Source organism: Haliaeetus albicilla, chromosome 18 (assembly GCF_947461875.1).
Source record: "Haliaeetus albicilla chromosome 18, bHalAlb1.1, whole genome shotgun sequence".
NCBI classification, from domain to species: domain Eukaryota; kingdom Metazoa; phylum Chordata; class Aves; order Accipitriformes; family Accipitridae; genus Haliaeetus; species Haliaeetus albicilla.
Genome location: NC_091500.1, coordinates 9,781,731 through 9,798,882, shown reverse-complemented (window position 1 = coordinate 9,798,882; position 17,152 = coordinate 9,781,731).

Here is a 17,152-nt window from a genome sequence, read left to right as displayed (position 1 = left end):
ATAGAAAGTCACTTCAAGGATCAGGGTTTCTGCTGTCTTTCCAGATACCTGTGTTAGATGAAACCCAACCTGTCAAGAACACATGATGATGATACCAATGCAAGCTGACATTGTGGACTGCAATTTGGTGAGGGCTTGGTGCTTGAAAGTCTTTATTATATTTGATGGCAAGCACATTACCATGAGCAAATGGCCAGGTTTTGTTCTGCTTACATCTTAAGCTTTAAGACTACGTTGCCTTAGCCCCATCTTTTACAAAAGTTAATCACAATTTACATTCTGATTCTCAAGATGTTTAATTTTGTGCACATCATTGTGCTTGATACACCACTGTTTTCACTGTTTTTTTTGTTGGAAATCTGAATTATGCAGGAATTATTCATGAGTGTATGTATGTATATTGGTCAAAATAATCTGTTTCTGTGCAAGAAAGGAAGTTACCAGCAGCCAGAAACGGGCTACAGTACACTTCATCTTCTGTCTTCCAAAATAACTTTCAAGTCTAGGAAAAGGTTGTATTTTAGCCAATTTTAAAATGGCTTCCAAAGGAAGATTTTTTAAAATAGTTTGGCTTATAGCATGATATCAATTTAGGGCAGTTTGACTTACTGTCATGTAACCAGTGTGGTGACCTAGCTGAAGCCCAAGTCTGTTTTACAGGGCTAAATCTTTTTTGTATCACCACTGTAGTCAAACAGTTCGAAATTACTGCCTCAGTTTCCCCACTTTGGGGGGCTTGTTTATTCCGGCACTCATTCCATCTCCATCCCCTTAAAGACCATGTCTTCCCCTACATGTCCCTAGAGGCGTGATGCACATAGAGCTGTGAATCACTGTCATATATTTGTTTCATGGTGGAGGCCAAGAAAACCAGTCATAATGTATGTCGGTCAAAGCATACAGTAACACTTCAGTCATCTTTAAAATGTTTAGTATTGCTTGAGTTTTCTTCAGGTCTTTTTTTTTGATGTGACATCATGAACTTTTTTTTATTTGTAGAATCTACATCTTCCTTTCCTTTCTTTTCCTGCACCTGACTAGAATTTGATGTATGCACGGTGCATTATGCAAATCTCTGCTTAGGTTGGTTACAATATAATATGACTGTGTGTCCCTGTCTCTGTGTGTGTGTTTGTATATGCGCGGACACACACATGTGCGATAGGTTCCTGAAAAAATAAAGACAAAGGAGGTTTTCCTTTTATGCCAATTTGAATGATTACCCTTCACTTGATAAAGTCTGGCACATACCTTGGTGTTTCATATGAACTGTCACAATAACCTGACTATAATGCAGATTCCTGCCCCAGCTTCCTGAGGTTTGTGCCATGTCTCCTTATTCCATTAGCGCTTTGTCATCTGCTCCCCTGATGCCACTGTTATGCGGAGAAGGGGTTTAGGGTGAGGTTCTTGATAGTGTTGAAAAGTCTCTTTGTATTGTACTCGCTCTGTCTCTCCCCACTCTCAATTTGCACAATACCTATTTATATGTTTCTGCTTATCTCATGGCATCAACTGATGTGTCTATCTCACATGCAACTTGTGCAGCCTTATTGTGGAGGCTTATGAATTTAAATATTTGGGGGTTATTTTGAACATGATATAGTATAATAACAAGGCTGTTATCTGTTCAGTTCTGTGTAGTTCCTTATCAGTGTTTCAGAGGAGGACACTTTTCCTCTGACATGACAGTAAGAATTGGCTGAACTAGTTTCTGGACTGTCTATAAGGGAGGGGCCTTAGCCACAGGTTTCCTTCTGGGCTGGTGAGCACGTTTCTTTTTTTTTTTTTATGTGATTCCTGATAAATTCCATCCATTTCAGCCTGTCCCTACAAAGAAGGCAGTGGAATAGCAGTGACTGAAGAGAAGAATAAAAAAAACAAAGCAAAAAGGAGCTGCACAGCATTTCCTTGTTTTGGTTCACATAATAGTAAAGATACTTAAAATTTCTTGTAGTGAACAGACACCTTTGTTAAGCAGACATACATAATCATAGTTTAAGTTAATCTTTTATATTATTGATGACATCATATAAATATCATTGATGTTACTGATATAAAATGACCATATGTATACAGTTTTTACTTTACGTGCCAGTAATAACATACCGCATATAAGGATGATGTAATATTTTTATATTTATAATGCAGATGAAGTAGATTAGAAAGATTTTGCCAAAGCACAGGAATAGGAGCCAGAAAAACATTGCTTGAAATTTCTTTTCTCTACAGCTTAGTGCAAATAACTGCTCTGCAGCAATTTTCTGATCTCTGAAATGGGGACAGTAGCTGAGTGGTAGTCCTTGGTGAATGACTTAAACAAGACTACATTTCTATGACTGAGATATAGGATATCTTTAGAGTTTTTTTCTGTTGATTTTCTTCTTTCTTTTTTCGTATAATTTATTTCAATTTGCTAAGTAACTACTTGGTGTCAGCTTTCAAGGTTATATTGAATTATATTTATTTTTCTGATTGTATTTGAACTGGAATCCTTATCAACACAGGAAGAAAGTTCCCCCCTCAGATTGTAATTTGACATAGTTGTGAATTTGCATATGGCATTATGTTAGTGCAATGTGTCCAATATCTTTATCTTTGGAGGTTTGAAGAGCAAGCTGGAAGAAGCACCTTGTAGGACAGATTTAAGTTTAGTTTTGCTGCAACTGTGGGGACAGAGCTAAAAAAAATGCTGTGCTTCCTACCACATGTTCTGTTACTATAGGGCCTGTTTCAAGCATGGTGATGGGTGGTTTCCTACATGGTCTGAGTAAGATAAGTCCATTTACAAAACTGGAATAAATTTACTGGTCCCTCTCACAGCAATCAAGGCTACCTGTAAACACAAATTGCTTTTTGGCTCAGTTCTATGGGGTCAGACGGTTTCCTTGCAGAATAACTCACAATTTTGCTACATTTATTAGACAAAGCATAGATACACAGCAAAGCCCTGGAACATGCTGCATGTTTTATACCAACGTGCACCTGCCTTAATTCATTAGTTCTCAGATAGAACCCATCACCTTGTCTAGATATATTCTGTACAATAGAATGTTTAAAACTGATCCCTTCCCCAGTGTAGAAATTATCCCTTGTTGGAAGAAGTGATGGGCAGTGTCCGTGCTCAGAGGCAGAGGTGGTGGCAGATGCCGATGGTCCATACTTCTACTAAGGAGGACTTGATGTCAGTGGAAGCTCGGCATGGCTTAATCATGTTGTTCTCCCCCATTGTTAGTGCGAGAATCACTGCCTCAGACTCTGCTGGCATGGTAACAGGGTGACAGCTGCCATTTTAGTTGTCGTTTGAGATTTAGCCCAGGAACGTTTTGAACTTAAAACCAGAAGTCTCTGCAGCTTGAGCTGAAAAGAAAGTGTCTGTAGCCAAAAGAGAAATAGTTTTATATCCCTTCTGTAGACTGGGCAGCTGAGACAGGTTCATGGTATTGCCAAGAATAGTTGTAGCCCCAATCTAAGTGGAACGGATACGTGGTGTTGTCAGGCAATCTGGCAGTGCTTATCCCCATGCTTATCAGCATGGTATTGTGGGAATTGGGAAGGTAAATGCACATTTGGCGGATTACACCCTTCTAGTAAACCTAGAGTGAACATATATTAGGACTAGATTGCAGAACATAAGCTGCCGATTCAGTTCTATTAATCAACATACAAATACCCAAACCTTTCAGCAATTAGAAAACTTGCAGAAAGTAATGCTACTAGTGGTGTCTATAACTCAAGAGCAAATAAACAATCATTAAAATTCTTCTGCAGTAACAGAATCTGATAGTGACTCAGAAGCAGTAAGCGAGAATAGATAGTCTAGCTCCAGCCCTAATGGAGAAGGATTTGTGCCAGCTAATAATTTTCTGTTTCTTTCAGAAAATAAGTGCAAGTATCCTGAGTTGCAGGCTGGATAACTAATGCAAGCTGAATCACCTATGTTCTGAAATTTATGCACAGTCAAATGACAATTTCTTTACTTACTGACATAGTCACCCCCACATGTTTTTGTAATTCTCATTGACATTAATGGGAAATATACCACTATATGGACATGTAAGGTAGACACAGAGTCAAAAACTTTTCTCATCTTTCCATCCTTGTTAGGCTGAGGTGGAAAACAATTCTTATTGCTAGATCCTCACACAGATTAAGACAAAAATGTGCTTCTTTTTCTCCCTTGACATATAATCCTGGCTGAATGCAGGACATTGGTTATGACGAGTTATATAAATATTTCTGCTCTCTCTGGGAAAAAGTGGGATGGCTCATTCATATCATACCATATTAATATATTATTCTGTACCAACATATTTTGTTTTTCAACAGGAAAGCTGGTGTATACAAGACATAAGTTACATACTTTTTATTCAGCTGGATTTAACTGTTCCCACTGAAGGGTTTTGAAAGAGCTGGCTGGATCTGTCTCTGGAATACTTTTACTTGTTTTCTACTAGTCTTGGAAACCTTAGCCTGAAAAAAACCCAAAAGAGCTTTGGAAGAAAATAAATGAACCGATGTTTGGGAAAGTTACAGAGGACAACTGATAATTATGAGCCTGTTTGCCTGACATTGATCTCAGGAACAATAGCGAAATGGTTGATGCAGTTCAAATTAATAAAGAGTTAAAAAAGGTTACTTTAATTATTGCCAATCAACATCAGTGTATGCTAATAGGATTTGTTAATCTAGCTTGCTACATTTTTATGAGATTACAAGTTTGATTGATAAATCTATTTAATATAGTTAGACATCTCCAAGGCATTTGATTTGGTACAGAACAATATTTCATTAAGTAGGAAGAATGGTACAAAATCATTCAATGGATTAATAAGTATGGAAAAAAGAAGTAATTCATGACCTTCAAAATACAGTTGTGTATTGAGTCTGGCTGGGCTGGAGTTAACTTTCCCCATAGCAGCCCTCACAGTCCTGTGCTTTGTATTTGTTGCTAGAAAGGTGTTGATAACACACCAGTGTTTTGGCTGCTGCAGAGCAGTGCTCCCATAGCATCAAGGCTGTCTCTCCAGCATCCCTCAGCAAAGGCCAATAGGCTGGGGGTGGGCGAGAGGTTGGAGGGTCCACAGCTGGGACAGGCTGACCCAAACTGACCAAAGGGATATTCTATATCATATGATGTCACGCTCAGCAATAAAAGCTAAGAGAAAGGAGGTAGGGAGCATTCATTAGTAAGCCTTTTGTCTTCTGAAGCAACACTATGTGTACCAAGGTCCTGCTTCCCAGGAAGTGGCTGAACATTGTCTGCTGATGGGAAGTAGAAAATAAATATCCTTTTTTTTTTGCTTTGCTTCCACACACAGCTTTTGCTTTCTTTCATTAAACTGCCTTTATGTCAACTCACGAGTTGTTAATCTTATTTTCTCCCTCTGTCCTGCTGAGGAGGGGGAGTGAGCATGGCTTGGTGGGCACCTGTCACCAGCCAAGGTCAAACCACCACAAGTCGTAAATGGGGATTATTAGGAAGCAGCCATCCTCTCAGGAAAGCCCCAGTAGGCCCGTTTTTCACTACACATGCATTATCACAATTTGGAAAATACAGAATTGTACTGCTAAAGCTCGTGATTGAGAAAGATGTAGGGGAAGAGGTAAATAATGAAGAAAATGGGTTACTAAAATGCAGGCACCTTGATTGCTTGGAACTGTGGCACAGGCAAATTATTTCCCAGTGTTGTCCAATACATAGTCACAGGGGTAGAAAAAAAAAATGTCAGCTATACACACAGGATTGGAAATATGTTCTTGGGAGCAGGGAGTGTGAAAAAGACTTATAGGTCATGGGAGTTAATCTGATGAAAATGAGCTGCTAAAGATAACACTGTGGCAAAAAGGTTAATGAGACCACTACATGAATTCACAAGAGGGTATGAGAAGTTATAGAGAGATTAAATTACTGTATGGTTGGGTTCTGCACTGACCCCTCTATATTAGGATCATTTCTGATATCCAGTGAAGAGTGTTCTAAAATGGGAGAAGATTTAGAGAAGAGCTATGAGAATGATTAATGAACTGGAAAACATGTTATACTGAAGCACTAAATTAGTTCCATGTATTTAGTTTATCAAAGAGAAGATTAGGGAGTCAATGTCTGTTTGGTGAGCAAGCTGCAGTAGTGCATTCTTCATTCTAATGAGCAAAATATAACTTGAATCGTCATCTAGGACCTGAAGTTAGACAAACTAAGACTGGAAACGTGAACAAGTCTTTGAAACAAGAATTGTTTGCTTTTGATGCAGTTTACCAAGGGATTCTTCATCAGTGGTAAATTTAAAATCAGGATTGGGTTTTGTTTTCTAAAAGCTATCTTCCTGCTGAGATATATCTTTTAATCCATATCAAGAATTCAGATGGAAATAAAGTCTGACTTCTGTGAGAAGGTGTTCTAGGTGACCAAAGAAGTATCTTTTGGCCTCATTATTTACACATCTGACTCTGAAATGAGTGATTCCTTTAAAAGACACTATAATTAATTAGTGCCTGTTGTGCAAGACTGTAATCAGAATTGTCAGGACAAGACATTGATTTTTTAAACCAAAAAAAGAAGAAGAATTTCCTTCCATACTTGATGTTCCAGACACTGTTTTATATTTCTGTATTTCTGTGATCTCCGTTTGTAATTCCATAGCATCACTATTGAATGCTAATGAATCAGCACCCTTGAAAACACTATTCATTGAGATAACGTATACTTGTTTCACAGCATCCAGAAAAAAAAAACCAGAACAGGAATCTTTGCTTGTTAATAATATCTTATATACCCTGAGCTTATCAAAACAGAATTGAGTTTGGTGGATATACCAACAGGAAGAATGCTGCATTGGTGAGCTGTAGGCACAAGCTGGGACTCAATTTTTCTAGTTTCAGTTGTCCACTAGTTAGGCATCGACATAGCCTACTCATTTTAGCTGTCACCGCAGTCAGGGTTGAGAAATAAGCAGGCTCAGGGTCAATAACAGTGGCTTGTACATCCAGGCAGACCACCCTGGGTAGCTTTTCCCTGGCGATGCAAAGAGCATAGATACAGTCATACCCACTGCTGCTTCATTTCATTGTGTTGTTAAAGTACTTATTAGTTTGAAAAAGTACTTAGCAAGACTCAGAATAATTACTATGGGGTTTCTTCTGTTTTCTCTCTAAATGGAATGGGGCTGGGAAGAAAAATCTCCAACAGCCAGTGCCTGTGTCTTCCACAGCAGATACAAGCAGCCTTCACAAAGGTGCAGACATGTGAATGGACATCTTTGCTCTTTGGTTCTTCTGCCTCAACCAGTATTCCTCCTGCCTGAGCAGGTTTCCATGACTTAATTTTAAAAGAATATGAGAGTGCTGTCTACATCACAGAGACCGTTATTCTAGTTTTCACAAATGCTGTGAAAACTTTCCTTGTGGGTAATCTGCAAAAACAAAATTAGCCTTGTTATTTTTTGTATGACTGTGTTCTTAATTGGAAAATGTACTTGATTATTTCCAGTAAGCAGTGAGTTGTCTTCCTTAATTTTTAAGATTTTAAGCACACCACTATAAAAAAGATTTTAAATCAAATTATTAATTTTCATCTAATTTGGTGGCAGGGTTTTTAAGGGATTCCCATGTTTTCATGTTTTTATGAAATAAAAAACCCTGAGCTGAAATGTCTTTGAACTTCACCTCTTGCTTTTGAAAGCTTTTATATACTGAATACACATTTTCTTTTTCTTGATGGCGAGTCCTTCATATTGCAAGTTGGAGTACAAGTTTACTAAGAAAGTTGTCCCTTTTACTGAAGTCTTTTTCCAGTCAGAAGCTATCTGTTGGGTCTGTAAAGCATGAAATATTTTTTTGTGTCCCACAGAAGTATAAGTATTAGACCAAAGATTTAGTCCATATTAGAACTGGAAATGTTATATGCAAATATTTTGCTGATTTCCTTTGTTTTTAAGTTTAGCTGTGTTAACATCTCCTTTGTTTGCTGATCTATAACCATTCATTTCAGATTTTGATGCTTATGAATGCTTATTAAAAAGGTACTTCATACAGATATATATGAGGAAATTTATTTGCAGAAATCTCTCTTTTTTTTTTTTGCTACTTTCCCGGGGATCCTTACTTTTTCCCACCATTTTTAAGATGAAGAAGTTTAAGGAGGGAAGAACAAGGAGAAACAGAAGGAGGAAGATAATTTGGAGAAGCACATTATGAACAGCAAAGTAAACAATTGTAACAGACTAAACCCAACAGTGTAGATACTTAAAAATATGCCTCATGTAGTGTCTGTCTGATGATGATGAGTACATTTATAGATGGGCACATTCACTGTGAAAAATCCTGGACTGCCTATTTTAATTATTTGGTCTTTGTCTTATTTCTCCCCTTTGACTTCACTCTTCTTTTCTAGCTCGTCTCAATAATAAGAGTCTGGATCAGCTTTTAAAAGAGAGACATAAAATTCAGTGGAAAACGTTCATTTACATACAACTTGGTTGATCCCCAGTAAAATCAAGGCAAAGAAACTTTTTATTTTATGGTATTGCTGAATCTATGGAAAAAAATGGAGAGTTCCAATTCTGAGATTATCAGAAACAGTTGATTAATTTAATTTTGAAGCAATGACTACTAGGATTTATTCTGGTAATTGTTCAGGATAATAATTGCCTGGACTACAGGGCTAACCTTTTTCACTTTCAGGTCAATAGAAAGATTCCTAATAATTTAAGTAGGAGGTGGCTATGACTATGTATGAGTAACATGGTCTGCATTAAGTTTATCTCAATGCCTTTATAGAGGTCAAAAAAATGGACAATATATTTTGAAATTAAAACACTGAAGTACTGAGTAGCTTATAAGTAAATTATCATCTTCTGAAATTAGTAATGTTCTATTTTATTATAATGCTTCAAATTATATCACCATAGAAATTCAAAGCGAACCTCATGCCTTGAGTGGCCGTGGGATGGCGATCCAGGCAGACTTCGTTAGGTTTTCCCTATCAATGCAACAAGTGTGCTTACAGTCATGCCCATTAATCTTTCATACCCTTAATCCAGAATAAATTGTGCAATGGACGTGCTTTAAGTTGTAGTGGCTTTCCTTCTGAAAATGTGGAATTGGGATCTTTCAGCAATTGGAATATCTGAGAGATACTTGTCAAATCCTCCTGATGATATTAAAACTGGCCTCTCATAACATATTTCCTGAAAAATCTTCATCTGCAAATGGTGAATACAGCAAATTTCTAAATAGAGGAATTTACTGAAGTGATCTATAAATATTTATTTTCTCTTCCATTGGTGATATGTTGCATAATGAAAGGTTATATGTTGAGTGATTCTGCAGACTACTATTCATTTTCTGGTAACGCACATGAAAGTTTCTCATCCAAAATTGTTTATTTTCCACTGTATTAAAAAAAAATCCCACTGATATTGGTAGCTTATTATCAGTCATGGCTGTATTCTGGGAACATAAATGTGGCATTCATTTACGTCTTTCTGATACTTTGGTCCAAGAACATCATGAGCCGTACAGATGGCATTATTTGCTCCACAGCTCATCTCCTTGACATGTTCTGGATCTGTGCTCTATTTCACTGACGGGTGTCTTTGTGGAAAGGTTATGTTCTGCCAGCATATTTACAAATGCCCCCTTTGCCTTCACACTTACTGAAAATTGATTAGTGTGGTAAACTACTGCGCCCACTTCAGCACAGTAGTCTTATTCACAGAGTACAAGGGAAGGTTATGTTCTTTGCTACTAATATGTTCCACAGACTTGAGGAACAGAGCCAGGGGGAGGATTTTTTTTTTTTCCCATAAGAAAAGAAAGTTTAAAAGTTCAAAAGATTGGAGGGAAAAAAAAAATATTTTTACACTGTATTCAACCTGATGAGCTGCATTTGTGTCCTTGTTCTCCAGAATGTCTTCAAGACAGCAGTATATAAATTGAAAGACAAGGAAGAAAAACAGACCAGGACAAGACAGCAAGCTAGGAAAGAAAAAAAAAAGCTATGATACGAATCAGATTGCAATCAGCTAAGAAAAATTCTTTTTTTCTACCAAATTCATGTTTCTGAATCTCAATCTTCCATATTGTGCTGTCTGTCATCTCCCATAATAAGACAAGTATGTTAGCAGAAAGGCTGTTTATGTATTCAGTTTTTCAAGTTGCATATTAAAACTGGTGACCACTTGATGATAAGTGAAAAAAACGCACCTGCCGATGCAATGGCACATACCAGAAATCACACATGGGAATGTGACATGGCACTGGCCAGAAAAAGCACAACTGCAGTTATTGTTTGAAGTTGCACAAGGAGAATCTCTGTCATTCTTGTATAATGGTATCAAAGACATTAGAAGTCCTTTCATTTACTAGTAGAAAAACAACTGTACGGTTGTGTGTTACAGGCCTGGAACCCAAACCCCCTAGCTTCTGTGTGAACCTACTGTAGAAAAAAGTGGCTATGTTTAGGAACATCTTATCCTTCAATAGTTGCATTTTTTAGAGAAATAATGAACTCTCTTTAGTTCTTTGAAAGAACATCTTGAGAAGATCCTAGCCCTGAAGAAAATTTCAGTTTGTCTGCAGCCCTGAGAATCCCCTCTGCTATTTTGTTCTGCAAAGTCTTTCTCTTTTCCTCTCTTTGCCCCCCGACCCCCACCTTCTTTCTTTTTCTTTGTCTCTCACCTCAATTTTTAGGAAACACAAGATATTCAACAGATGTCAGTGCTAACCTTTTTACTTCTGGATGCAGGACATGGGGTTTTTGAAGAGGCAGCGGAAAGACCTTAGGATGGACACTGCGCATTCCTGGTGCTGCTGGAAACGATGAGTGTCTTTTTAAGACTGAATAGACTAGGGATTAACTCAAAAGGTAGGGCCAGAGAAAAGATAAGGTTTATAAAACAGAGATTAAAGAGAAAAGAGTAAGATTAAGGGGAGAGACACTTACAGATCAGTACAGTCAGGAGTGAGACTGCTGCATTCTCCTTACTGAAAAGCTAACACTCCCTTTATTCAGAAATGTTCAGAAGTAATAAACAGTGTCTTGAACTCCTCTAGCCTCCTTTCTTTTAACCTTATCCTTCTAGTACACCCCGTGTTTTGTCCACCAGGGAGATCTCTGAATCTTTCAAAAGCGAGTGGCTCAATTAGAAAAGCAGCAGCATTTGCCACACACCTCACTCGCTACTGCAGCCTCCTTTAATCCAATCTAAACTGAAAGCATTCATTTATATGTCTGCTCTGTCACAATGGAACATTGATTATCAATACAGGGACCACATGTTCAAAACAAGTCAACTATAGAGTTCACTGTGTACGGTTGTGACACTGTTTTGAAAAGATCCCTGCTCTGTAACATTTACGGACACAATCTCAATAGGTATTGTTTCCAGGGCTTCGTTACCTTTACTCTAGTCCCTTTACTTGTTTGGCCCGAAGGGCAGTGGTGCTGAACTCTTCTTAACACCTAGGAACTGTCTTCTCTTCTGTCATTTCATTAGCATAGTGGGGCTGTAATCCACGAGAAAGCTGCTAATAATGCCATGGTAACAGAAACACATGTAAACAGACAAAGGGAACAATAAATATTGCTAATTCTTAATCAATCAGCAAATGAACGTTCATACATATTACTCATTTTTGAATTTTATTCTGAAGATCCATTTCTAACTTGAAGTGTCAAAACCCGGGTATTTGGGAGGCTTTTAGATTTAGATTACAAAATTTCTTATATAAGTTAAATATTCCTGCCATAACAGTTATTCCATGAGACATTGTAAAATCATATTGCTCTAACCCTCAATGACTTTCTCCTGCCTGTAGCCAAGAGGAGGTCTTGTCATTGTGGAAAGATCCAAAGAACCAAAATCTACCAATTGTTGCTTCAACTGCTTTTGTGCAAGGTGTGTATTTTCCTCTGCATCTTCTCAATCCTGTGCCCAGTTATAAAAAATAAAAATAACAACTTCTACATCTTGCCAGCTCATGCTATTAAATAAAATAGTCTAAAGACTTTTTAATTTTTTGAAGTGCTTTATGTAAAATTCGAATCAAGGACATGAAGGTTTTATTGATGAGCTTCAGAGACATGGTCATTTCTTTTGTCATGGATTCTTTAACTGATATATAGTTCCCAAGACTGTTCTATATGCTGTACATAACAAGTCGTCTTAATCAGCACTACCACTGTTTTAACACAACAAGCATAAATTGCACAGTGGTCCCTTTGAGGATGTCGTGGTTTAACCCCAGTCAGCAACTAAGCACCACGCAGCTGCTCACTCACTCCCCCCCACCCCATGGGATGGGGGAGAGAATCGGGAAAAAAAAAGTAAAACTTGTGGGTTGAGGTAAGAATAGTTTAATAAGACAGAAAGGAAGAAAATAATAATAACAACAACAATAATAATAATAATAAAAGAATTGGAATATCCAAAAACAAGTGATGCACAATGCAATTGCTCACCACCCACCGACCGATGCCAGTTAGTTCCTGAGCAGCCAGCTCCCCCCCAGTTTATATACTGGGCATGACATCACATGGTAGGGAATACCCCTTTGGCCAGTTTGGGTCAGCTGCCCTGGCTGTGTCCTGTGCCAACTTCTCGTGCCCCTCCAGCCTTCTTGCTGGCTGGGCATCAGAAGCTGAAAAATCCTTGACTTTAGACTAAATACGACTTAGCAACAACTGAAAACATCGGTGTGTTATCAACATTACTTTCATACAAAATCCAAACCATAACACTATGCCAGCTGCTAGAAAGAAAATTAACTCTAGCCCAGCCAAAACCAGGACAGAGGGTAAAGCTATAGCCTAAACTGAGACTTGCTCAAATTTTGAAAATAAAAAACAACAAAAAAAGTGAACCTGTTTGCCTCTTCCCAAACCTTTTCCAACTATACTCCTGGACAAAATACTTTAGTAGGGAAACAAACCAAAGAAAAAAATAATTGAATTTCCAAACGTGAATATAAAACAATTACTCGTATTTTAGTTTTCCTCTACCTTATTTGATGGCTCCTGAAACACCTCTGGGTACTGTAGAATTAGCAATTTCTGACAGAGATAGAGTAATTCTAAGCAAGCAAGAAGGGTTAATATCTGAGGTAGTTTGAAACAGAGTAATGTCATTCTATATCTTCATGTATTCTTCATCATTGTCATCCTTCTGAGATAGTGATTTGATGATGTGGTAGTAGCTATGTGATGCAATATGAATGTGTTTGCACACTTCTGCACTGCTTGTTTTCAGCTTGGTTTAAGGCTTTGGCCCTATGGGTTCTGTTTTTACTGAATGAAAATCTCCTCCTTCATTTCTACAAGAGTTTCTGTGGCTCAACCAGTAACAACAGACATTTCCATGGGTCTGCTTTCAATATTTTTAAAACCTGTCCCTAATTTCATAGTTTCTCAGAGTTTGTGTCATGTGGCATCTAGAGGGATTCAGATTCTAATTCAGACACCTTATTTTAGTTTTCTACAGATGCTCTAGATGTCTAAGTGCCTGATCACAGCCACCCATGCTGTGATCTGTCCTTAGTTCACTGACCAGTTCACAGTGTCAATCTTTTAAGCACCCCCTGATCACCAATCCATTCCACACAACTCTGTTCTGATCTCTAGTGAAGAAAAGGGTGAGGAAGTATTCGGGGATCATTTAGAGACATCCCAACACAGGATGGCTTCTTCTTATTTAACTTTAGTCATCTGCAAGTTTGGCACCCATTATAAGAAGTTACTTGGCTAGACTCCTGGAATGGACAGGGAATGCTGAATACCTCTAGGGTGCCACAAACAGGTGTCTAAGAAAGCTGGGACAAGTAAGATGCATCCCATGCATGACTGCAGAATCTTAGAGTAGCCTTCCTTTATCTTATTTGTTACAGTAGCCCTAAAAAACCCTCAAGTCCCAAAAGGTTTTCATATTAATTTAGAATTAAAATTCTAGTTAAAAAATTTAGAATTAAAATGATTAGTTCCAGTTTCCTCCTTCCTTAATTATAAAATGGACACAACAAAAGAAAAACTACTAGAACCAAAACTGCATGGAAAATTATTTTTTAAAAAAAGTATGGCTGACAGGTGAGGTTAGTTTTTAAAAGTTGTGTTGGATACCTGAAGAAATAGAGTTTTACACTGACAAAAGGCATTTTCTTCAGTTAAAAGCAATCCTGGCTAAGAGGGAGGTGAAGTCCGTGATAAAAAATAATGGAAAAAATATGGAGCCTGATAGCAATGAATAAAATCAGTATTAGATAATGGAGAGAATAGATAAAGAAAACTAAAGGGATCAGTTGAAAATCTATGGGTAATAGGGCAAAGATAACAAGAAGTTCTTTAAGCAGGAACAAAATGCTGCAGTATTATAGAACTATGGATAGTAAAATTGTTAATCTTGGTAGACAAAACGCAGAATTAAGTAAATAAATACATCTGTTTTCTAAAAGAAGAATGAAATATTTTACTTTATTTTACTTCTGAGGAAGAGTCCTAAACAGCAACACTAAATATTTTAAAATCCACAGAATTAGATAATACACAGTCAAGAAGATTACTTGTCTGTGGAGCTGCCTGAATTAATCCAATTTTTTAGCAAATCTAAATATTCTGTGGAACTTGCAGAAGCCTGAAAAAAATAGTCATGGCCTGACATTAACAAATAGCAAGCTCATTGGCCTTGAGAACAATTTGCTAGTTAGACCAAATCTTACTTAGGAAAAAGTTCTTGGATGAATTGAACTAAGATTTAAATTGTAATTGATGCCAGTCAATACAGTATTATAGAAAATATTTTTTTTTCAAATGATCCTGTGTCTTGGTGAGTTCGTAAAATATTTTCATAAAGTATTTGTCCTGATGGAACATACCTAGATGTTTTACAGTTTCTGAGACATCGCGTGCAGCTGGCAGATGTGACATGGCATCCATGGGCGCAGCGTCAGCTCGCAGCCAGGTGTGATGCCTGAGGTGTCTGAAATTGCAGAGAACCTCTATGTCTAGACAGCTGGGTTGTCCCCTGGTGCCCACACTGAGTGGGATTCATCTGCCTCACTAAAGGCATCCAAAAATTAAGATGCCTGAGTTGGAACTAGCTTCGTTTTAAAGTCAACAGAGAAAATAGTCACCTTCCCATGTGCTTCAGGTGAACTAGCTGCAACGCCTTTCTTCGGGTGAGGTGAAACATCACTGCAAGGTGCTGAATTTCCTTCCATCAGCTACAGGGGAAGATAGTGAAACTGAAATTAGATGATATCAACACAATGCAGTACAAAAAGAATATTGACAACCTGGAAAGAGTTTGGAAAAGATCTGCTGAAGCATTTCAGAGTTTGGAAAAGGTGCTTTGTAGTGTGGAACAAAAGAAGTACAATCAATTTTGTTTGTCCAGAAAGGTTAAGAGGTTGTAACCTATGATTACATCTGAAGAAGGAGTATTTGATAGTAGGAGGCTCTTTAATCTTCCAGAAAAAAAAAAGGGGGGGGGGGGGGGGAGGAAAAATCCCACAACATAACATCCAACAGCTGAAAGCTTGAACTAGCACAAAGTAAGTGCAGAAATTAAAGTGCACATTATTTACAATGGAGGGAGCTGTATGGAGGGAGCGGTGTGACTGTCACAGCTAGTGACTCTAAAAGCTTATCTCAGGATATAGAGGCTTCTCATTGCTTTGAGTGCATATCTAAATGATGTGCTACCATGCAAAGCAAAGAGATGAGCTTGGTTAAATTCCTGGTGATATTTTGTGGCCTGGGATGCATCAAGCAACAGACTGAATACTCACGATTATTCATTCTGGCTTTGAAACCTATGAATTTCAAAACCTGTTTTCAGGGGTAGAAAAGAAGCATTGTACATTTATCAGTGTTGCTTCAAGTTCCAAAGAGGCCTGGAAGAAATTATTAACTAAGGCAAAAAAGAAGGTGAAAAATGGGGGAGATGATAAAAAGGGAAAATGAAAAATAATTATATAGAATTTTCAGTCCCACTGCCATCTATTTGGTTAAAATAATTTTAATTTGGTTTTTGATCTAAAATTTATATTTTGCTTTGTTTCCAACTTAATTTCTTTAAGTTTTGGGAAAATATATTTATTTTTATATATTTTTTTTTTTACCTGCCACTTTCTCTTTTTTTTCCTTTCTCTTTTTAGCCTTCCCTCTTTCAAAAAAAAAGTTTGGAAATAGAAGACCAGAAAGGGAAGGATATTTTAATTTTTTTAACAAAAAAATTTCTTTTGCTGGAAATTAAGTGAAAAGCACATTTTCCTTTTCCTTCATGACATTACACACAGAAAAGAAATTAAATGATATAATGACATTTTTTCAAAAATTAATGAACTTTTTGAAAAATTTATAAACAGTCATAAATAGAAAGTCATGTCTTACTATTTAATGATTAAATGATTTTCATGATACCTGTGTACTTTTACCTTTTTTTCAGTACCTAGAAAAAAATTTTACTGTAGGCTTATATTCACAAAGAATTAAGTTGTTTCTGTACATCTTTATACAGCAGCTGCTGCCGAAATGCTTTTATAAATGAGATCATTTTATAAAAGAGCATCCTACAGGAGACTCTTCTGTTTAGCTAGCTGGGAATGCAAGCAGCCTTAATCCACTTGGTATTATGTCTAGAACTTTTATATATATATTTTGCTTGCTGTTTACAGCCTTTTTTATTAGCGTGCCTTTTTTTTCAGTATGCAGGTTTGTGGAGCAAGCAGCTGTTCATTTGTTTTGTCAGTAATGGAAAGAAGACTTGAACAGCTGATGACAGGTAATTTGGGCTGATGTTCAAGTCCTTATAATAGAACTGTGTAGAAAGCTATCACTTTATCTAACAGTGTCTGTATACATGTGACAAGACTTTCAGAACAGAAGAAGAAATTTGCACTTCACAGGGTAAATAATAAAACATGAGAAAATAGACAGTGGTGTTAAGAGTGACATATAGAAAAACCACACGCAGGAAGCCATTTCTGGTGCACAACAAGGCGTTTTGCTGGTTGTACGCTGCTGGAATTTTTGGTATGGGTTCATGACTGTCATGCATTGACATCTCTTCTATCGGTTTTTGATACAAATCTGGGGCATGCTCAGGAAATTTGTATTCCTTTATTGGTAAATGGGAAATGCTGCCTAACTGTGGGATTT